This window comes from Pteropus alecto, unplaced genomic scaffold, assembly GCF_000325575.1.
Source record: "Pteropus alecto unplaced genomic scaffold, ASM32557v1 scaffold94, whole genome shotgun sequence".
NCBI classification, from domain to species: domain Eukaryota; kingdom Metazoa; phylum Chordata; class Mammalia; order Chiroptera; family Pteropodidae; genus Pteropus; species Pteropus alecto.
The window spans coordinates 796,280-819,826 of NW_006437736.1; the positions used below are offsets into that span (position 1 = coordinate 796,280).

Genomic DNA, 23,547 nt, shown 5'->3' on the forward strand with positions numbered 1-23,547 from the left:
CCTGGTTGAAAGTTTGACTTTCCCACTTAGTATCTATTTTTATTATCTCCTCTTTGCAGCTTTTCCTTTCTCCTTCCATGCATCCTGAAACTATACCTGGTTACTTGCTCAGTATGTAGTGTTATCATCATTGTTATAATCCATGGTGAATGGCGTTGAGACAAGTTTGTGGAATCCAGAACAAACACGGCGCTTGAAGAAGGAGCGCTTTACTTTGGTTATGTCTAAGCTTTATAAATCTCTCCTGTAAAAATTAGTGTGAAAATACCCAACGTTGCCTGTCATTATTATTTTTATATAATAGATTTACTGACATATAATTCACAGAACGTAAATCTTACCCTTTCTAAGTATTTTTAGTGGTTTTTAGTGTTCGGGCGGTTTTTTATTATATAATCATAGATTGTGCATCCATCATCACTATCTAATTTCAGAATATTTTCATTACCAAAAATAAGCCCAGTACCTTTAGCAGTCACTCTCCATTACTCCTTAGTTCCCAGAACTACTAATTTATTTTCTTTCCCTGTGGATTTGCCCATTCTGGATATTTCATATAAATAGAATCATACAGTTTGTAGCCTTTTGTCTCTGGCTTTTTTCACTTAATGTGATGTTTTCAGGATTCATCCATAATATATCAGTATTTCATTCCTTTTAAAAATTACCAAATAATACTCAATTACAGATACACCACACTTTGCTTATCTGTTCATCGATTGATGGACATTTGGATTGTTTCTACTTTTTGGTTATTATCAATAAAGCTGCTGTGAACATCCGTGTACAAGGTTTTATATGGACATACGTTTTTAGTTTTCTTGGTTATACTTGGGTGTGGAATTGCTGGTAACTCTGTTTTAACATTCTGAGGGTCTGTCAAACCGTTTCCAAAGTGGCTGTACCGTTTTCCATTCCTATCAGTAACATATAAGATTCCAATTTCTCCATATTCTTTCCAACACTTGTTATTGTTTGACTTTGATTATAGCCAGCCTAATAGGTGCAAATGTTATCTCACTGTGGTTTTGGTTTGCATTTCCCTAATGACTAATGATGTTGATAGTCTTTTCATGTGCTTATTTGCCATTCCTATATCTTTGGAGAACTTCCCGTTCAAGTCCTTTGCCCATTTAATAATTTGGATTATTTGTCTTTTCGTTGTTGAGTTGTAAGAGTTCTTTATATATTCTGAATACGAGTCCCTTAGCAGACATGATTTGCAGATATTTTCTCCCATTCTGTGGGTGTCTTTTCACTTGATGGTGTCTCCCCTCATCCCCTACCCCCGCTTTATTGAGTTATAATGGACATTATAACATTGTGCAGGTTTAAGGTGTACAATGTGTTGATTTGATACAGTTATATAGTGTAGAGTGTTTAGCACAGTAGCATTAGCTAACATCTGCATCATGTCATAATTACCATTTCTTTTTTTTATGTGTGGTTAGAACATTTAAGATCTTTCTTAGCAACTTTCAAGTGTATAATACAGTATTATTAACTGTAATCACTATATTGTACATCATATTCTCAGAACTGATGGTGTCCTTTGAAGAACAAAAGTTTTTAATTTTGATCAAGTCCAGTTTATCCATTTTTTCTTTTGTCTCTTGTGTTTTTGGTGTCATACCGAAGAAACTATTACTTAATCAAAGGTCATCAAGATTTTCTCCTAAGTTTCTTCTAAGAGTTTTATGGTTTTAGATACATGATCTTTTTGAGTTAATTTTATATATGGTTTGAGATAAAGTTCCAGCTTCATTCTTTTACATGTAGATGTCCAGTTGTCCCAGCACCATTTTTTGAAAAGACTACTCTCCTTCATTTATTTATTTATTTATTTATTTTTTGGGGGCGCCCTTTCAAAAATCAGTTCGCCATAACTATAAGGGTTTATTTTGAGACCCTCAGTTGTATTCCATTGGTCTGTATGTCTGCCCTTATGCCAGTATGACACTATCTTGATTACTGTAACTTTGTAGTAAACTTTGAAATCAGAAAGTATGAGTCCTTCAGTTTTGTTCTTTCTCAAGATTGTTTTGACACCTGCGCTTTTTCTTTTCTTTTTCTTTTTCTTTTTTAAAGCAGTTATCTTTGGTGTGCTTTCTTTGGAGAGATTTAATTTAAAAATGATCAAATAGAGACTTGAGAATAAAAAAGGAGAACGCAGATTGTCTGTGATTGAATCAGTGACCAAATGCCTGAATGATTTCTGGTTATTGAACTTTATTTCTTTACACATTCTTTTGGGTGTCTACCATGTGTTGGACACTACTAGATTACAGGGAAACCATGATGAACAAGGCATGGGGTCTCTGCATGTGAGCCTAGTTGAATCTTGGCTTTCCTGTTTTTGAAAGGAGTTGTGTGCTTTTGATTATCAAAGCTATGGTTGTAATCAAAGCAGATGTACCATTAGGTGGAAAGTTTACTCTCTTATCATGCAAGAAAGTCCTGTCAATGAAAACTCCTCTTAACTTGTTATTCTGCTAGTAGGAATGAAAGTACAAATGGATCGAAGAAGAGGATGAATGTCTTTCAGGTAGCTGTGTTGAGCACTTTGAAAAAATTACAAAGGCACCATATGTTTTTATTTACACCTTTGTGTGCACATGTATCTCCTCCCATTTAAAAGTTTCCTTGAAGGCAAAGGCCTTTGTTTTTCATCTTTCTTACTCTGTCAGTCATCTAACAGTACTTTGGAAATATTAGGTATTCAGTGTATGTTGACCGAATGATTGAATGGGTCAAGTAAGTCACAAATGAGTGCTCATGTTATGTGACTTTCTACTCAACTAGGGTTTGTATAGCTTTTATTAGCTATCATTTTTGCCCTCAAGGGTCTTTATTTAATGATTAATGTGAAGATGAGACACTGAATATGATACACCTTTACAAAAATAAGATTAAGCCATAAGTAATATGAAAAGCAAATTGTACAAATAACCTAAGTAAATTTTAACATATATTCATGTTAGGAGTTACTTTAGTCCACGAGATGTTATGGAGTGGTAGAGGAAGTCTGGAACAGAGGTAGAATTTCTTCTAGGTTTAAAAGAACTGAAGGAAGGCCAATTATAGAGGGGAGGGGCTAAAACTTTTCCAGGTCAAGAGGTACTTTTCAGTAGGGGTAGGACTGTCCCCTTCTACCCAGGACACATCTGGAAATGTGTGGACATTTTGGATTGTTCTAGTGTTCAGAAGTGCTACTGACTTTTAGTGGTTAGTGGCCAGGAAAGTTCCAGTCCTACGGTATGAGGTTAGGAAGTGTTCTGCCCTAAATCTCAGTTTTTCCCTGTTTGAGATATACTGAGAAGGACAGAGAGTTAGTCGTAAAAGGAGGAAAATAGTGTTTATGAATAGTGTTTGTAAGCAAATACTGGTTTAATGTTTGTTTTGTTTTTGTTGCCATTGTAGAGGCTGAGCTAGGAAATGTGTATAGTTAGGTAGAGTGGAATATAGCTGCAGAACACCTTAGGACCTGGTGTAGGAGTTTATATTTGATCAATTTGGATGGTTTTGATTATTCTTAATGTTTTCTGTCATCTTATAGTTTTTCTTTTCTTTCTCTTAGAACGAGCCTCTGACCCCAGGTTATCATGGATTCCCAGCACGGGACAGCCAGGTTGGTATCTGCTATTTACAGCTCAGATGATATGTGTGTGTGTGTGTGTTCATTTTATCTAAGGATGCTATGATAGAGAGCATTTTCCGAAACTATTTATTTTTTGAGAGTGATATGACTAGTTTCAGCAATGAATATACATATAGAGATACAAATAAAATACATTTCTTAATCCTAAAAGTATTATAATCATGTTACTGAAATTTGTGGCTATTGTGTGTGTGTGTGTGTGTGGGGTGGGTGGGGGAATCACGCAAGCACAGCCATAATTGCTCTTGTTTTTTCTTCTCCAAGCTATATAATAATTTTTTTTTTTTAATGAGGTTTTCTTGATGCCTTATAATTCTAAATGCCGGACTTGTCTTATTCTCTGCTACTTAGCCCCAGCCTGCACAGATTTCTTGAGTCCTGCAATAATCTGCAACAAGAAAATTCCATTCTCCTCCCTGGGGGAACTCAGCCGTATGGTTTTAATCAGGGAAGGCTTGCTTGAGAGAGGGGAGTTTCTGCTGCCTTTCTTTGTTAGATAGGGAGGATGATCGGAAAAAGCTCAGGCCCCATTGTGGGTGAGAGCAGAACTGCTTCCTACGAGACAGCCTATGTATGCCTCAGATGAGTGTATGAAATGCCTTCCCTGTCTTTTGCCGTTTGAAGCTTTGAGCACACGAGGCTGCAGCAGAGAGCGTAGAAGAACAGGAAGGCGACCTTGGAGAGCTGGTGTGGCTTTAGACACCAAGCCTCTGAAATTTACCTCCTTGCTGTTCTGAGATACTGACATTCTTCAGGAGATTTGAAAGGGTAGCTTCTAGAAATATCTTTGAATGCTTATAGAGTTATCAAAAAAAGCATGCCACCATTAATAGGCTTGTCCAAGGGATATGTATCATCAGAGTGCTAACCTATAGTTGGCATGATTCCCCTTTCCAGAAATTAATTTCATCAATGCCTCTGAAGCTGATTTTAAAAACTAGGATGGCTCCATAACCAGTAGTCATCTTTTTGGGGGGCTTCTAGATTTGAGAGTATTTGCCCATTTTTTTCTACTTTTGGTGCTGGGTTGGCATCAGAATGGCCTCAGGTAGAATATGTAGAAAAAGGGAGAGAACAAGTGTTGTTCATCTCAGTGTTCATCTCTCAGTGGGCTCATCACCGTTGGAATTTATTAAGATAATCTCTGTAGAAGTTTTTGTTGATAACTTATGACCATAAAGATATGGTCATTTACCCCAAGTCTAAAGAGAATATAGAGCTTTTTTCTTTTTTCTGGTTCGGGTTTGTCCTAGAGTTTCTGTAAGTTGTGAAATTTATGCTCTTTGATAGTAGTTCTGTATTCTCTCCATACTTGAGAAAAATACTGTTGCCTTGAGATCTAGCCCTCAAGATTCTGACTGACCGGGTCTAAGATTGGGCTTAGCCATTCAGATATCTAAGAATCCCTAGAGGCGATTCCATTGTACAGCCAAGGTCTGTGGGCTGCTTTAAAGGAGTAATATTTTCTGCTTCATCTTGTGCTTTTCACCTGTGACCCTTAAAATGTTAAGGGATCACGGTCAGTCTCTTAATCTAGTCTTGCATACTAATGCAAATATTTAATTATTTCTAAAATGTTTATTTTGCATATAGGCTTATATATTAGATATAGGAAGGTAAAACTAATTGAAGTAAAGAATGGGAATAGACTTACTGAGTGTAGAAGAATCTGAAAGGGTACTGTATAATGCGGTGTTCTTCCCCTGGGGGTTACAGATCTGTAAGGAACCAAGCAAAAGGAATTAAGAGGAATTTGTTAAAGCACAGAAAGTAGTCCCTTTGCTTGGAACGACTTTTCCCAAACCCTTTCTTTCGCAGCAGGAACCTACTTCTGTAACCTGCTCATGCGTTACTCATACTGTCTCTGCTGTAGGCCTGTGCAGACCCTTTGCCATGGTTTAAAGCTGCTAATTTACTTTGAGGCACATTCTGATGGTGACAGGTTTATTTTAGTTTACTTTCTTGGGCTTTATTTTGTCCTCTGGCTGGATCTTTGAATTAGAGATCTTAGAGTAGCGCTAATAGGCAAATATTGAATAGCTGCTTGTTGTATTTGATGAATACAGAATCCAAATGCACGCTGCTAATTCATGCGCCTAACCTTGTGAACCCTCACTTTGTACTCTGAGCCTTGGGAGGCATTTATCAGTGTGAAACGCTGGTCACTGAGCTGCCTGCGCTGGGCAGAAACTGAACTTGTGATCTTTACATCTCCCCGGAGCGGTTCGGCTCAGCACATCCAGGAGCTGGGGAGTGGGGTGAAGGTGAATTTTAATTGCGTGTCATTATTTGCTTTTCTTATTCTATTGCTGTTCCTTTCTAAATAGGCAGGATTTTTATCAGCACTGCTGGTAATTTTAAAAGCTTTTTTGATTGTCGCAGAGCATTTTCATCAATATTTTCTCATCTTATCCTCATAACTATCTTTTGAAGTATATAAAGCAAATATTCCCTTAGGAGAGAAGGAAACTGAGGCACACAGAGATTAAAGTGATTTATCCAAAGTAACAATACAAGTTAGTAGCTGAATAAGAACTGAATTTTGTCTTCTATTTGTTGAGGGCCCTTTCCTCTGCACTGGGGCTTATTGACTCACCTAGGGAAAAACGTGGTCACGTACATGTGTGCCTGCTCACTCATAGTACTTTATTTACTATCTGGGGGCTTCATAGACCCTTTGAAGCTCAACTATAGATCTCTGCGTCCTGACCCCTGGTTAAAGATTATTACAACTAAGTTCCTAGCACGAAGTAGACCAGCATTTCACTGTTTTAGTGACCTTTTTCATCCTGTTCTGAGGCCACTGGCAACATATTTGAATTAAAAACCTGTGAAGGAAAGGAGAGGGAAAAAAATACCCACCACTTTGCTTTTCTATGCAGGTCACCTCAGACTTCTTTCCCAGCCAGTTAACAGGCTTTATGGGATGGCAGTCCATTGCTTTTATGAAGCACTCCAAGCACTTCACTGTGCTTGCTAATGTGTTCTCTTTATGGAAGTGGAGGAGACAAACATTGTTTCAAATTTGCAGGGGTGAAAACAAGCTGTGAAAGGCTGAATGTTTTATCTAAGGCCATGTAGGATTTTAGGTTGATGATATAGTGTAGTGGTTGAGATTCCTAGCTGACTGTTTCTTTGTGATTTATGTGTATTTGCTTATGCTTATGTGAGATCCCAAATGTTGATTAAGGCTGGAATATTTTGTGGATTTGTAATATGTTTTAAATGAGAATATTTCTACGCATTAGCTCCACAGTTTTTATATGTGAGCAGCAATTTGATTAGACTTAGTTCTGCATAGCAAGCTTACTGTTTTTGCTAACATTGTTTGTGGTGACTTTCAGGGGGCTTCTGGAAAGTAGAGTGGGAATCCTAAGGCCGGCCCCTTACCACCTCTTGGTGCCACAATTTTATGTCTAATATAATTAGGGGACCTTATAATTTATCATTCAAGATGGGGCATTTTTGAGGGTGAAGGGGATGCTAATGTTGAAACAGTTCTAGGCAAACCTGGGTGAAAGGAATGTATGGTCACTCTAGCTATAATTAAATACAGTGAATGAATGCCTTCTAAACTGATGTGATCACGATTTAGGATTATGGCATACTGTCTAATAACACTCTGTGGGAATGAAACAGTGCCATTCACATTTGAGATGAGAGTTGATAGCACAGACTCTTAATTGGGTTCAAGTGTTGAGTCAGCTGTTGAGCTGGGAATATTAGTAGATTATAATAACTAATATTTGTAAAGTACAGTTTATTTTGTGTGCTTCCATGTATTTTCAGTTTTGATCTTCACACTAGCTCTGCCAGGTTGATTAGACTTTATTATTCCTATTTTATAGAAAAGGAAACCAAAGCAGAGATTTAAAAATGAATTTCCCAATGTCACACAGATGGTAAATGTCAGAATTGGACTTGAACCTCAGATTTTCAGACTCCATGTGTTGTATTTCCCTTTTGTGTTCTTCTGTCAGTTTTCCCTCTTTGAATTGAGGATGTTCTTTTGTTAGTGTGACAAGATAAGATATTATGGAATCTTTGGAGAATATAGCAGCATGAACAGTCTTCATGACCTAGAGGTCCCTCAAATAACTTATTTCTGTCAAGTTTTCTATTTCATTTGTTAAAATAGCTTATCGTCCACAATTTATCTTTTTATATTTTAAATATAAAGAAAAAAATTAATGTCATGGTGTCAAACTCTTTATCTGATTTTTAAAATGCTAAGTTGGTAGCTCCTTAAAATATTTTCTTTTCAATTTTCTAAAATTTTGTTGAAAAGCTACACTGTGGACATGTTCACAGAAACAAAGTGAGAATATCAAAGGAGATGCTGAAGTTGACACAGTTCTCCATTTTATCCCTGGGATGGGCTTTATTTTAGTTCAATTTTTTTAATAAATGAACTATAAGGGATTTTTGATATTTTGATTGGTAGCCACGGACAGTAGCAAATGCATTACATTCATACTTACTTGGTTTGGTAGCAAAGAAATGATAGCTACTTTTCTTTCTTTGAGGAGAGGTGGAATGGAGGAAATAGTGAGGATGTTCAAGTTCTAGCTCAGTGCTTTCAAGCTTAAAAAAGACAGTAGCCACTAGTAAGCAGTACCTTTTACATCGTGACCTCTCGTGCACGCACACATATGTACGTGTGAATGTAACTTAGATTAGTCTTACCAAGCAGTACTTATCCTTACTATGTTCTAATAAGCACTGTGATATTTTCCATTCTGTTCTATTATATTAAAAGAATTGGTGATCTGACCAACAATTGATTGAACAAAATTGATTTCCTGGACCCACTAATAAATTGTAGTGTGTAATTTTGGAAAAAATATTAGTAATTGTTGTCCTTAAAAATGCATCCTTAAGGAAACCTTGTACCCTTTAGCATCCCTCTGTTACAGCCCTGAGCAACCACTAACCTACTTTCTGTTTCTGGATTTGCCTATTCTGGACATTTCATATAAATGGAATCATATAACGTCTGTATTTTTGTGACTGGCTTTTCACTTGGCACAGTGTTTTCAAGTTCATCCGTGTTGTAGCATGTGTCAGTACTTCATTCCTTTTCTTGGTGCAGTCACATCCCATTGGATCGATATAGGACTATTCTTACTTGAACCTGCTGCCTACCTCTGTAAGTCCACCTCCTTTGGCTCTCTTGCTTACACTGGGCTTCAGCTTCATTGCCATTTTTTTATTTTTTAACATTCTTGATCCCAGCTTCAGTCAGGCCCGTGAAATCACTGTCTCCTCCACCCTCAGATCTGCAATGTTCTTCACCCAGACCCTTGCCTCCTTCTCATTCGGATCACAGATACAAAGTTTACTTCTCAGAGAAGCCTCCTCGACTGCACCGTCTAAAGCTGTCCTCATGCATAACCTGACCCTTCAGTCTTATCTTCTTCAGATCTCTAGTTGTTATCCGAAATGATCTACTGTGGGTACTTTATTGTCTTTCTCTCCCATTAAAATAGAAATTCTCTGTGAGCTATGACTTTCCATAGAGCAGAGCTTGACATATAGGAGATCAATATATATTTGTTGAATGAATAAGTGAATATTATCCTCAGTTTAATGCTAAGCCTTTGAAAGGTTTTAAGCAGGGAAGTGGCATAATCTCTTTTACATGTTTTAAAACAACATTCTGTTTGCTCTGAAGAATGAGTTTTAGGAGGGCCAAAACAAAACCTAACAAAAAACCCCTGCAACCTTAGAACTATCTAGGTAATAACTTTTATCATTTGCTGTGTTTAATATCAATTCCAGCAAGAACTTATTTGGTGAATGAGAAATTTTATTTCACCTCTTCTCCCAGGTAGAGACTGGATTAAAATGACTGGTTCAGAAATAAAATGTTTCATACCCCTTCTGTATCTCACAATCTATGATAATTTTCTTACTAGCCCCTTTTTTAACATACTTTTTAAAAAACTACTTCTCTTTTGCTTTATATTACAGAAAGTATGAAACCACTTTCTGTACTTCCAGCTAGGTTGTCTAGAACCCCACCTTCAAGTCTTTATGCAAGGTTTATTCAAATGATGCTTCTCCCCAGAATCTGACATCAGTGGTTGTTGAGTCCTTCTGTGGTGTTGCCTTACGCCCTCTAGTGGGTGAAGGGCTGGTAAATGCTGCTGCATCTAGTGTTCCCAGAGCACTTTTCTCAAACCATGTAATCAGCCTCAGGCTTATGATTGCATTCTGCAAATAGTTTATAAGCTTTTCCCTCCTGGGAGAGATCATTTTATTTCTTCTGCTGCTTACTGCTGTGTATTTAAATAACATGCTTATTCTGCTCTTTCTTGATTTGTCAATTTTAGATACTATCCTTTAGCTTCCTACTGTTGAAGATGAGAAATTAACAGTTTTACAGACACTCTCCTTGCAAATCCATTTTTTTTTATTAAATTAGTGTTCATTATTTATGATTGCGTGATAATATGACTATGTAAATGTTTTTATATTGAATAATAAAATATTACATTCTTTATGTACTTTTTTGTTTCCCTTGGCATTATTAAATATATACATAAATATGTAGGAAATAAATGTATATACATTTATTACTTTTAAAAAGGTACTACTGAGATGTAAATTCCATACGATAAAATTCACTCATTGTAGATAAACTTATTCAGTGTTGTTATTAAATTTATAAAGTTATGCCACCATTGCTACAGCCCCATTTTAGAATATTTCCATCATCCCTCAAAATTCTCTTGAATTCTTTTGCAGTTAATCTCAACTCCCACTCCAGCTAGGCAACCACTAATTTGCTTTCTGACCGTATAAAATTGCCTTTTTGGACATTTCATACAAATGGAATCATATGGTATATGTATGTAGTCTTGTGTGTGGCTTCCTTCATTTAGCATAATGTTTTTGAGGTTCATCCATATTGTAAGTATCACTATATCATTACTTTTTATTGCTGATTAGTATTCCTTTGTATGGCTGTACAACATTTTTAAAATCCATTTACCAGTTGGTAAATATTTGGACTGTTTCCAGTTTGGGTATTATGAATAATGCTGTTATGAACATTCACATACAAGTTTTGTGTGGACGTATGTTTTAATTTCTTGGGTCAATTTCTAGGAGTGGAATTACTGGGTTTTATTGTAAGCTCATGATTAACTTTTTAAGAAACTGCTACACTGTTTTCCAAAGTGACATGGTTTTATTTACCTTTTTGATAATAGTGTGTAATGATATCTCATTGTGGTTTTAATTTGCATTTCCCTGATAAATAACGATTTGGAGTACCTTTTCATGTGCTTATTATTAGCCATTTATATATGTTCTTTGTTGATCACTTCTCAGCCTTTTGGCTAAGATCAAGTGTATATATATGTTCTTTGTTGAGATGTCTGTTCAAGTCTTTTATTCACTTTTTATTTGTTTTGTTGTTCCTCATTATTGGGTTGTAAGAGTTCTCTATTCCGGTTACAGGTTGTCAGATTTACAATTTGCAGATATTTTTTCTCAGTTATGAGATTTTGCAAGATGGATTTTCCCTTCTCACCCCAATAAAGCAAAACAAAACTATGTTTTTATACGAATTTGCTAAGTTTGGATAAACCCTATATAACTATCATGCGAAAGAGACTGAAAACAGGCATTTGACTGTCTGTGTTCAGGCCTAGTGATTGCTTGAAGGAAGATTGGCAGGTTTATAGTGGCTTTGTCTTTGGCTGACACAGCCTTCTCCAGATCCTTAGTGACAGGCATGTTTGGGCAAGAAAGCTCCTGATGTAGCCAGGGCAAATTATGTTGCTTTCTGCATGTCCTAAGGGGCGTGGTATGGTAGAGGATCAGCTAGGTTCACTGTAACTAAGACACTACACTGTAGCTTCTATGTAAGTCTATTTCATGGAAATTTCTCTGTAGAGACACCCACCCACCCACCGCTGGCTTTGTGTTTAAATATCGTCTCTGTCACTGCAGGCTATATGACTTTCAACAAGTTTTTTCCTTCTCTGAGCCTCAGTTTCTTCACTTATAAAATAGGAATAGATCTATTCTGAAAAGTTGTTGTAGGATTAGAGATAACATGTAAATTTCCTGGCATATAATGGGGTCAGTAAATCATTTTTTCATTTATTTTATAGAAAAGAGGCTTTCGGGACTCTATATGGAAATGATTGGTTCTCACAGTCTCTGCTTGTCTATTTCCCCATTCCCTTTTTGATTCTCATTTACCGTGTGAAATGAATGCTATCTGTGGATTTGAAATTTCGAACTCAGGAACATAGCCTTGCCATATTTTCAAGAAAAATGTTTGTGTGAGGGAAATGAAATCTGTGTGAGTTTATTTACCTAACTTATTACAGATCTTGGCAGTGTCAGTAGGAGGAGAGTCACTTTTGTAGTTTTTATGATTTGAACAGAATCTAGTCCACACTGAGCCTATTTAAGGTTCTCTACAACTTACCTGGCTCATTGTCATCCTCTTCCCATATTTCTTGTGCTCTGCATGTCTCCTCACAGTCCTTCAAATATCTGTCTTAGACATTTATTTCTTCCTCGTGCCTTTTGCTTGCCATGTTTCTCTTTTTCCCAGCTGAATCCTAAGTATCTTCAAGATTCCTGGCCACAACTTAACCTCCTTTATGAAATCTTTCCTAATTGCCTCTCATCACTTGAACTCATTTAATAGGTTGTCTATAACGTAAGCATTTCCATAAGGTTCAGGTCAAGTGAATTTGGAAATTATTGTGAAAACTGTCAGTAAATTATTTAACTTCTTTAAGGCTCAGTTTTCTCATCTGTGAAAGTGAGGATAAAAGTGGTTGTAAGGATTAAATTTTTTAAAATTTTCTAGGTCAAGAGTAACTTATTGGTGGATGCAGTAACGTGGCACTGACCTCTTCCTTTAGCTTTCCATGTCATCTAGAAAATCTCTCCCCATCTCTGAGCCCAAGTTTTTATCATTTTCCTTTAAGAGCTCTTTTGGCTCCAGTGGGTTTGATTTTGTTGTTCTTAGGAGTTTCATACTTTGTTATGGGAACGATAGGAGCTTTTATCACTTCTTACCTCTGAATCTAGCAGGGCTGCTGTGGATCTGTGGGTAGATGAGTGACCTGAGTTAGAAGCATAGAAGTATGGCTGGCTTTTCTCCTCATCTCTTATGTACCTGATTTCTTTGTCATATCTTTTCTTTTATGCCATAGTTTGACTTTCTCCAGCTTTCCTTGTTTTGCTGAATTTAGGGTTGCTGTAATTTTAGGCTGTCAAAACAGTTTCTATTTGACTTTTGACTCAGTTGCTTAAGTATTTTGTAAATGCATGGATCCTAACTTTGCTGCTTGGCTTTCTAGTAGATTGGCCTAATACATAGACAGTTGATTTATATTATAATGAGAGGTTTTAATATGGCCATCAAAAAAATTTTCTGACTAAAGATTGCTAATCACTGGGACTATTTACAAAGGAAAAGTATAGAATTTCATTTATTAACAACTTTCAAAATTAGGAAATTCATCTCTCTAGAATTGCTGACAGCAGCAGCCAAGTAGTTAGGCGGCAGGTTCTTGCTGTAGTGGTTGGTGCCACCAAACAGTTGCCTTCTCACACAACTCTGGCTGCCTTTCTGTGAGTTACTTTTAAGAAGCTTGAGGGGTGTGTGTGTGTGTGTGTGTGTGTATGTATATGTGTGTGTGCGCACGTGTGTGTGTATAAGCTTGATATGTCTCCTTAACCCTTTATTCTTCAACAAGCAACCATCTTAATCGTTCAACAGATGATTTAGAATGACACCAACTAGTTAAGTAAAAGACAAAAGGCTTCATAGTTGACGGATAATATGGTTATGTGTGTTTCAGTTATAAATTAAATGTTTTTATTTTCTTGGTAGCATTAGCTGTATACTGAACTGATACAGAGTTGATTTAAAGAGGCAGGCAAATACAACAGATGACCTAAGGTCTTTGTTAGACAATTTGGTGCCACCAGAAAATAATTGCAGCAAGTTCTGTGGAACCATGCATTTAAACAAAGGAACGGCACCGATCACACTGGGGTCTCATTACTCTGCATAGCTTTTATCTGCTGAAAACTCTTTAATGGATATTCTAGGCCTTCCATGGCCTGGCTCCAGTCTTTTCCCTTCTCTGTGTGTAATGTGCTCTGTGTTCCAGCCACACTGTGGAGTGGGGTAGTATAGCTTTGAAATCAGATACTGGTTTTAATTCTAATTTCTTTATGTATGGTATTATCCATGTGGAAATACAGTCCATCTTTTGACTCTCACTTCATGAGGCCTTGCCTGATGCACCAACTTGGGACTAGACTCTTAATGTCCAACAAACTCCCAGGCACATTCTTTCTTGTTTGTAATGGCATTTTATCACTGCCTGTTAGGTTATGGTGAACAGGTTTGGTGGCCTGTACATTTCTCTGAGAACAAGGACCCTATCATACTTCCGGATATTCTTTTATACTTTGCACAAAGTATAAATGCCTAGTATGAGTTTGGTAAAGGGATAAATTAGAAGTAAATTTATCTTCAGCCTTCTAGAAATAAAGAGACTGCTCTATTAGGATTTTTTCCTATGGACAAAGGGAAAAAAAACTTTGTTCAGATTTTTGCCAGGTTTTTATTGCCTTTGCTTTCCCAGAGCGATATGAAAAATTAATATGTAAGAAGCTAGATATATCTGATCTTCAGCAAGAGAGAGGCCTTTTTATAAGTTTAATGGATTTGGTCAAGCAGATATTAAATGTAAATCTGTCATTTTTTGGAGCCATAGCAGGCTTTCAAAACACTCAATAAATATCCTTATTGAATTAGTGTAATTTTTCAACAAGGGACTCTCTTATTATTAGGATCTCTCATTGTTCCTGTAGAGTGTCATCATCCTGTGTTCTCACAACCTTTGTAGTGTCTTGTGGATCACAGAATCATCTAAGCTAAAGGTGCTTCTAGCTTCTTAATTCTATTATTTTGTTATCGGTACAGGGAATCCCGTACATTAGTTCTAGCAGGTGTGTCTTAATTTCAGAGTAACAAGTGGGGGATTCCCATGAAAAGAGCTAACATGTATTAAACCCTGTGCCAGGCCCTGTATAGAGCGTTCAGCAAGTATTATTTTATTTCATCCCATTTGTAGGTGAGGAAACCAAGCTCAAGATTTAAGTCATTGCCCAAGGGTGTGTAGTTGTTAATTAAGGAAGCTGTGTTAGATTTCAGTTTATTATTACTTTTTTAATAATTAAAAATTTCAATTACAGTTGACATCCAATGTTATATTAGTTTCAGGTGTACAACATAGTGATTAGACATTTGTATAACTTACGAAGTGATCACTCTGATAAGTCTGGTACCCATCTGACCCCATACATAGTTATTATGATATTACTGACCCCTTCTGTTCTCTGTGCTGTAATTTACATCCCCATGACTTATTTTAACTGGATATTCTTAATCTCTTCCCATTTTTCTCAACTTGTACATCTTAATCTCTTCTCATTTTTCTCAATTTATATTTCTACTGTGCACATTTCTCTTACTTATTTACTTTTACTTGAATGTTAAATTTTTCTTTACATTTTACTTATGTGTTTAATTTTTCTTTGTTCAGCAAAGAATATTATTTTCTTATTTGCTTCCCTCCGTGGCACTTTACTGAGGAGATGATAATTCTGCATTGACTTTCTGTAATCCTGTATAGTTGATGTAACACTCTCATATCCACTCTCATTTGATCTTGGCGAGACCCCAGGAAGGTCTGTATGCAGGAGGATTGTGCTTTCATCTCCATTGGCAGATGAAGAAATTAAGCTTTCCAGTTTTCTGAGAGATTTGCCAAAGGTGGTCGGTCATAAGTGGCATGGAACTTGGCTTTTGTTTTGAAGAGGTATGCTGACCTTCAGACTAAATTTTTTAGCAGCAAATTCTCTTTCAAACAAATTATATGGACACAATATATAAAAAGTATAGGTGGGATGGTCCTAGTAGAAAAGATAGCGAAGGCCCGGAGCCTCACCCTCTGGGCTTCCTTTTGCCCATCGGGCCCTTCAGCTGCCTAGAACAGTTTGAAAACCATTGGAGAATGATCAAAGAACTTTGTCATTAGATCTGGATTCAAATTCTAGTTTGGGTCTGATGTTCAACCTCTCTTATCTCTTAGGCTTGGTTCCTCGTTTGTAAAATGAGAATGCTTTTGTAGGATTGCTGGTAAATAGTATCTAAAAAACATGCTGAAGCCTAGCACAGTGCAGTCTGCCTCCCTGGAGGAGAGATCGGGCTGTCAGGCAGGACAGGTCAACACTCACCCTGTGCAGGACTCCTGCTAGATGCTTTGGGGAGTGTGCGACTGAGGCTGGGCCTCCATTGAACTTACAACCCAGTGCTTTGTGCTTGACTGAAGGCTCACACATCACGTTTATCAATAGTTTAGATCAGGGATGGGTAAACATTTTCTGTAAGGATCAGAGAGAAATTACATTAGGCTTTTTGGGCCATGCTTTCTGTTGCAGCTGCTCACTTCTGCTGCTGTAGCAAGTAAGCAGCCATCGATAATAAGTAAACAACTGAGCATGGCTGAGTCTAATAAAACTTTATTTGTGGGCACTGAAATTTGAATTCCGTATAATTTTCATCTGTCATGAAATATGCTTCTTTTGATTTTTTTACCCCCAACCATTAAAAAAATGTAAAAATTAGCTTATGGTCTATACATGGTTGTGTAAAAACAAGGCACTGGCTGGATTTGGCCCATGGACCATAGTTTGCTGCCTCCTGATTTAGACATTGCTTGTTGATAATCTAATGCAGATTTTGCCCCTGTGAAGAATGATTTAATTTAAAAATGATGGCTATTAAGGAAGTATTGATAGTAAGAAAGGCTTAATTTTCACAATATAAAAAGTAGGGTTTTTTTTTTTTCCTCCTTCCTCAGGAATAGTTACATGTTCATTAGTTCATTCTTTACCCTCTACGAAGTGGTTAAAATGCAGTTATCCTTGTCTTAATAATGACTAAATGAAAAAGGGTTCTAAATAAAGACTGTATAATATAGTGGAAGGACCATGAGTCATGCAGGAGTCAGGAAACTTGGCTTTGTCACTAATTTTGTGACTTTGTGTATATCACTGTACCTCTTTGGGCCTTTCAGTTTCCTCATATAGGAGAGAAAGTTGGGGATGATAATATTAGAGGTCTTTGCCAACTCTAAAATTCTCTCATTCGACTTTTAGTTGTCTGGAATGGTGCTATTAAATAATTTTCATTTAGAGAAACTCTGAGTACTTGACCAATTAGTATATTTTTTAAAATACCAACAGGGTTTTGCATTGTATTGAGGACTGTTTAAAAAGCAGTTATTTCCGCTGTGCCAATGCTAGCCATTTCTGAAGCGAAATGCAATTGCGATTTAAATTCCATACACCATTACGATAAATGTTGTTGCCTTCTTGTTTTGCCATCCTGAGGCAGTTTACTTGTTTGGAAATAAGCAGCAGGTACAAAGAGAAAGGGACTAGGAAAACTGGAAGAAGAAAAGATTATCCTGACTATGTATGGACTTAGGAAAATTTCGTAACTGGAAACCTTTAGTCAACTCTGAGTCACACTGGAAGGGACTCTTGGCTCTCCTGGGATGGGAGGAGAAAAGGGAGAGAGCAACTGAGCAAGTGGCTATGTCTGTTTTTGTCAACAGAGGGCACCCAGAGCAAAGCAAGTGCTCTGTGACACACTGGAGACTGCTCTTCCCCTGAGACAGGCACAGGGCAATGTGCAGTGAATTCACTGTGCGTCTATCTCTTGGAATTCGTTTTATCCATGGCCATGTGCTCAGACGTTTTGTCCCATGCTGAAGTCAGATATTCTAAATGCATTCCTAATAATTGTTTGCTTCTACCTTATGTGGAAAACCAGTACCCTAAAGGTCTTGGAGTGAATTATCCCTGGGCTTTTGGGTGAATGTTTAGTATTAGTCTCTAATTTAATTCAGTATCCAATGAGCACATATTTCTGAAATGTTATTGTTTTGGAAGAGCACTTAATATCGGTATAGCATATGGTAAGAAGACCTTTTTCTTATAACTTAGAACATGGGTTCTCAAAGTGTGGTTTCCAGACCAGCATCAGCATCGTCTGGGAACTAATGCAAATTCATGGGCTCCACCTCCCCCGAGACCTACCGAATCAGAAATGCTGGGGATGGGGACCAGCCATCTCTTTCAGCATGCTCTCTAGGAGATTCTGTTGCACATAAGTTGAGAACCACTGCCAGAGAGCAGGGCATTGAGATGTTCATCTTTATTTGCATTTTCCAGATGAGAACACCCAGCCTTAAAAGGTTTCAGTGGCTACTAAAGTCATACATATAATAAGTGGTAGAGTAGGGATTTGAATCTTGGGTTTTCTGACTCTGGAGCCTCATCATAGTGTCTGCTAAAAAAATGACTAAGAGGTATCGTAGTATTTAAATTATTTTTTTAATGTCCTTAAAGTCTTTTCCTTAAAAGCAATATATATCGATCAAAGAAAATTTAGAAAATACAGCAAACCTAAAAAAATAAAATAAAAATTTATTTAATCTTAACTTTTTATTTTTTGTTTACCTAATCTTGTATCTGTGCAGCTGTATGTGCATATACGCATTTTACAATTCCTTACAAAATGCCATCACATTGTACAAACTTTTGTAATATGCTTCCAGCTCCTTCCTAATTTATTTTAAACATCTTTTCATGCTAGTAACTGTTTCTATGTCATCATTTTTCATGGATGCGTAGTATTCCCTTATAAGGTTCCATCATCATTTCTTCTAAAGTCCATCTTAAGTTGTTTTGATTCTGTGATAAACTTTTAGGAGGAATAGGATACTCAGTGCTGTGCTATTCTGGGTAAACAATTTACCCGCAGTGGCTTTAAGTATTATAATTAAGGTGATGCATACAGATTATGGTTGAGAGGGAACATGGAGCTGGGGAGAGAAGCCTAATGTTTGATGTTAAAGTGAGTGCAGAAACAGGGGGAAAAAACTGAAGTAAAAAAATCTAAAAGTATCAGGAATGGACTAGGGATCTGTAAGACGGTTTAAAACAAATAGAACGATTATAAACAGTGTAATGGTGCCGTGGCCTGCTATTGCTGCCGTTTTGGTACAGAGGCTGTTCTGCTGAATGATAGTTTGAAAAGACTAGGCGTACGCCTTCTATAAATAATGGTTATTATTTATTGAGTACCTTCTGTGTGCCGGGCGTAATATTAATCATTTAAATGGATTGTCCATTTAATTTTTATAATCACATGCATTAGATGCATCAGGTAGTATTATGGCAGTGGAAACTGAGAGTGAGATTTTAAGTAACTTGTTCAAGTGCTTTCTAAAGGAAGGTGTAATTCCTTTGAGGCATTTTTAAACAGCTTTATTGAGATATAAGTTGACACTATACAATTCAGCCATTTAAAGTATACAATTCAGTGGCTTTTAGTAGGTTCGCAGAGTTGTTCAACCATCACCACAACCAATTTTAGAATATTTTGATCACTCCAAAAAGAAACCGCATACTCCTTAGTCATCATTTCCCAATTCCTTTACCCGCCCCACCAAGCCCTAGGCAGCCACTAATCTACTTTTTGTCTCTATAGATTTGCTTATTCTGGATATTTCATATAAATGGAGTCAATATAATATGTGATCCTTGTGTCTGGCTTCTTTCATGGAGCATAGTGTTTTCAGGGCTCCTCCATGTTGTCGCATGCATCAGTACTTCATTCTTTTTTATTCCCAAGTAATATTCCATTGTATGGACACATCGCATCCTGTTTAGGTTTTTATGTTGGGAAGAGAAAAATAAAAGGAATGGGACAATAAATTGGAATTCTTCTAACTCAAAATGGACGGAATGGGCAACTGCTATGAAAAACAGACCTATCAGGCTCTCTTGAGGAATTGTAACTGGAGGCAGAGGTAAATAGGACACTTGGCATCTGCAGCTTATGAGGCGTTTGTAGCAAAGCGGCAGCTCTTCTGACCTGAACACACGCAGCATTCAGGGAGCTCATTGTGTAAATCTTGTGTCTTGGCCAGTGCCATTGCCCCTACAATACCTCATGTGGAACCGGAGAGGCCTTTGCTGATCTAATCTGGGTACATTTCCCTTGGTTCTGCAGCTCTGGGTCCCCAGAGAGTTCTCTCTAAAGAGCTGCCAGTTTGTTGAGTGCTGGCAGTTGCAAGATTATTTCTGACTATACGATTCGTTCAGTGGAGATTACAACCACATTTCAAGTCCCTATCCATTGGCCAGAAATAGCAACTGTCATGCCGTGTTTTGGGAATGAAAGCTTATTCTGAGGCCCCCGTTTGTCCCTCTTAGCATAGTGTTGGGAGGGCTCCTTTAGCAAGCAAGCGATGTGCCCTTCCAGATGCCAGGTCACTTTACTGTTGTCCCACTGCTTCCTATTGCTTTCGTTGCCGGTTTGCTCTCCAAGGAACAGAGGGTCCCGACCCTCACAAAATGAATGGTCTGTGCCAGGACCATAAGTCCCCAAACCTTTTAGTTTGTATTCCAGAAACGCTGTGGCTGGCTGTCTCCCGTGCCTGGACTCTGTCCGGTTCAGAGAATGAATTGTGATCTCTTGTCTTCATGCCCTGGCTTTCCTGTGGCATATCTGCCCTCACGCTGAAGCAAGAACAGGGCAGGGAACATCAATGTGGCTTTTAGGTCCTGAATCACTGAATGTTGGAGCTGGATTTCCTCACGTCGCCCTTGTTCTGCAGGTGGGGAACTGAGTCCCACAGAAGTTAGGTCAGGGGTCCCCAACCCCCTGGCCACTGACCGGTACCTGTCTGTGGCCTGTTAGGAACCGGGCTGCACAGCAGGAGGTGAGCGGCGGGTGAGCGTCTCCCCAGCGCTGGCATCACCGCCTCAGCTCCATCTCAGATCATCACATGTTAGGTTCTCATAGGAGCACCAGTGCCTAGTGCCAAAAAGGACCGCTGGCTTAGACGACTTACCCATTCTTAGAGCTCTTGCTAGTGGCAGAGCTGGGCCTGTGATACAGAACCTCCATTCTCAGTTCGGTGCTTTCCGCCCAGTGTAATGCTGTTAGCCAATGGAATGTGCTCTGGTGACCAAGGAGGGACCTAGCCTTGCTCCACTCTGTCACCACTACAGGCTTTAGGGTGTGTGTGAGAGAGTTTGACCGATTGAGATTGTGATGAAGAACATCTGTGAGAGAGAGCAAGAGCACTGGTATGTGAATTTGGGTGCCACTGACCAGTAGAGCCCAGCCCCTTCCGGTCTTGCCCAGGGCCCGGTTTCCAGTGAGCATACATGTTTTTGATTACATAATTGTGATTCCTTGAGAGCCCCATGTCTGTTTGCTAAAAAAAATACGTGCTGCTGCACTAACCCAGCAGGCAGTAATTTTGTAGTGCCTGCTTGGGAGTGTTTGGTCATGGTCACCAGCTCCATACTCGTTATACGTGAAGAAAAAAGACCAGAATTCTTCCACTGTACTCATTCTCACTCTCCCTTCCTCTACCACTTAATGCGTACATCTCTAGAATTGCCCTTTCTCTCCAGCACTCCCCTGTCCCATGACCCCAGGAGATCTATTCACCAGGACCCTATCTGCTGGGACTAGACTTAAAAGCAGCCCATTCACAGTGGAGCGCATAAGCTGAGTAGTGGTTCCCTAGGAGACCACCTCCCACCCCCTCGGTCCACTCCTTCTTTTCTGTTGTGTCGGCTCTCACCAGTGTGAGCTGCCGTACAGGGAGAGGTTGTGTCCTTCACTCTTCTCCCTGGCACCTAGCACATTGCTCAAGAGAGAGCCAGTAAACAACCTTTGGCATCATCTTGCTGTTTACTTGTCTCTGATGGGAGGTAAGGTGCAGGAGTGCCCACACAGCTGCTGGCTGGCAGTGTGATTTCTTTATAGGAGTTGTTTTATAGTCCTCACTCATAATTTATAGTGACAGCTACTATTTATTAAATGCTTACTGTGCCTCAAGTACTGTGCTAAGTACACACACCCTCAGTTCCACAGTATTTTTAACAACTCTCCCTGTAAGGTAGATGGTAGAAGCCGTATTTGACAGATGAAGAAACTGAGCTTTCGAGAGGTTTAAGTCACAGAGCTAGGAAGTGGTGGAACAGGTATTTGAACCCAGGCCTGTCTGACAGTGAAGCCTGTGTGTTTAATGACCATGTGGAACTTCATCGAGTAGTTAATTTGCTGAACATTCCTGTGAAAGAGAGCTGAGTCACTTATGTTCCCCGAGATGTTTAAGATGTATAAACGAGACATCTGCATTAGCTAAAGGCATTAGTAGCATAGTTTAGATGAAATCTGGCTTTGGGAAGGAGCCACTGTGACTTCCTGAAGCTGGTTTGCTTTGTTTGGCCCAGTGTTGAGGAATCTTTACCTTGCTGGGGGTCCGGTGTGGTTTCAGGTCATCCCTGCTCCACACAGTCCTGAGATCCGCCCACAATTTCGGATTGTTTAGGGTGGGCTTCGTCCTGGTTCCTGTGTCCACAGTAAGGTGGGCCCCTTGAGCCGGGGACGGGCTTGGCTTCTTCAGGACTCTCTCCTTTCAGTTATTCTGTAGGAGGCTTTCTGGTCAGTTTTATTTGAGTACCCTTCCACCCCCGTTTTCAGTTATTGGGACTTTCAAATTTAATTGTGGTCTTGGGTAAGAACAAAGGGAATGCAGTTTTTGGTGGCTCTTCAGTGATCAGTCCTGTAGAGTCCTCAAATACATTGGAGACCAGGGGCCTGTCTCATTCTTTGCTCAGAACTGAAACATTTCGTGTATACCCTTGAAGTGGGAGAGAGAAAATTCTGAGGAAACAAAAGTTTTGGGGGTAATGAGATTTTGAGGAGATAGGCCCTTCCTGCATTCTCTCCTGGGGGAAAGAATGTAGCCAGGATTGAAGGGCATTGCCTCAACCAAATTGGTTAAGTGGCCCCGTCCTGGCTTAATAACTTGGGCAGACTTCCCAATGGATTTGGCGAGGTATTGGGTTTCTCTCTCCCTAAACCCTCCCTTCTCTCTGCTCTGCACATGTGTGCTAACATAATTACAGAGAGGTTGCATCTTGCAATAAGATACCCTTTTAAAAAAGGAGGGGGCTCCTCTTAAAGAGCATGGAGAGAAATTCAAAGGAGGGAATGTGACCGTGTAGTCTCTTCGTGTTTTTGAAATGGCAGGGTTGAGAACAATGGTAGAGAAGAAGCTAGCAGGCTGGTTCCTCTCTGTAACAGCAAGGGGGCCAGAGGGATGGTGGCGGTGTTGATTTCAAGCACCTAGAGCACGAGCGTTGGGTACTAATTTTCTGCTAGAGAGAAATATTAAACTGCTCTTTTGCATTTGTTCGTCCAGATTGTATTACTAAGAATCTGGTTATTACAGAACAAGGGCTCCCTTGTTCATGAAGGTCAGGGGTTACAGTATTATGAGTTTGGTGGTCAAATGTTCAGAAATATTTTACAGATTTAGTTGAAAACCTGAGCAGATGCTCCTGCTGTTGTTTACCCGTGGGGATCGGGTGACATTCTTCTCTCTTTCCTCTTCCCCACCCCTTTGGGAACCAACCAATCACACCGAGGAATGGATTTCAGTGCCTCTCTGGCCTCCTCCCATTAGGAGTCTGCCCAACCGCAGCTCTCCTGAGCCTTGGTTGAGGCTTAGCATTTAACTCTTGAGTGTCTAAATCTCACGGAGCCGCTGACATTGCAGTTAGTTTGTTATCTTGTTCTCATTGACTGGCAGAGCCCTATAATGTTAAGCTTGCTGAGTCCCCAAGGGAATGCTACTAATGAGGCAAGTTGCAGTGCACTGAGCTTGAAGAAACAGATTTGAAGCCCTAATTCTGCCAGTAACCAGAAGTGTAACCTTGGAGTTACTTTCCCT

The 23,547-nt window shown here is 38.8% G+C and overlaps 1 protein-coding gene across 1 annotated transcript in view; it reads left to right on the forward strand.

Moving 5' to 3' along the window:
- Positions 1-3,610: 3,610 nt before the first annotated feature.
- The window catches only part of RBFOX2 (RNA binding fox-1 homolog 2), a 164,185-nt gene continuing 144,248 nt past the window's right edge, over positions 3,611-23,547 (forward strand). The window contains exon 1 of the mRNA XM_025048801.1: positions 3,611-3,628. The gene's annotated coding sequence lies outside the window, so the exon portion shown is untranslated. The remainder of the gene's footprint in view (positions 3,629-23,547) is intronic.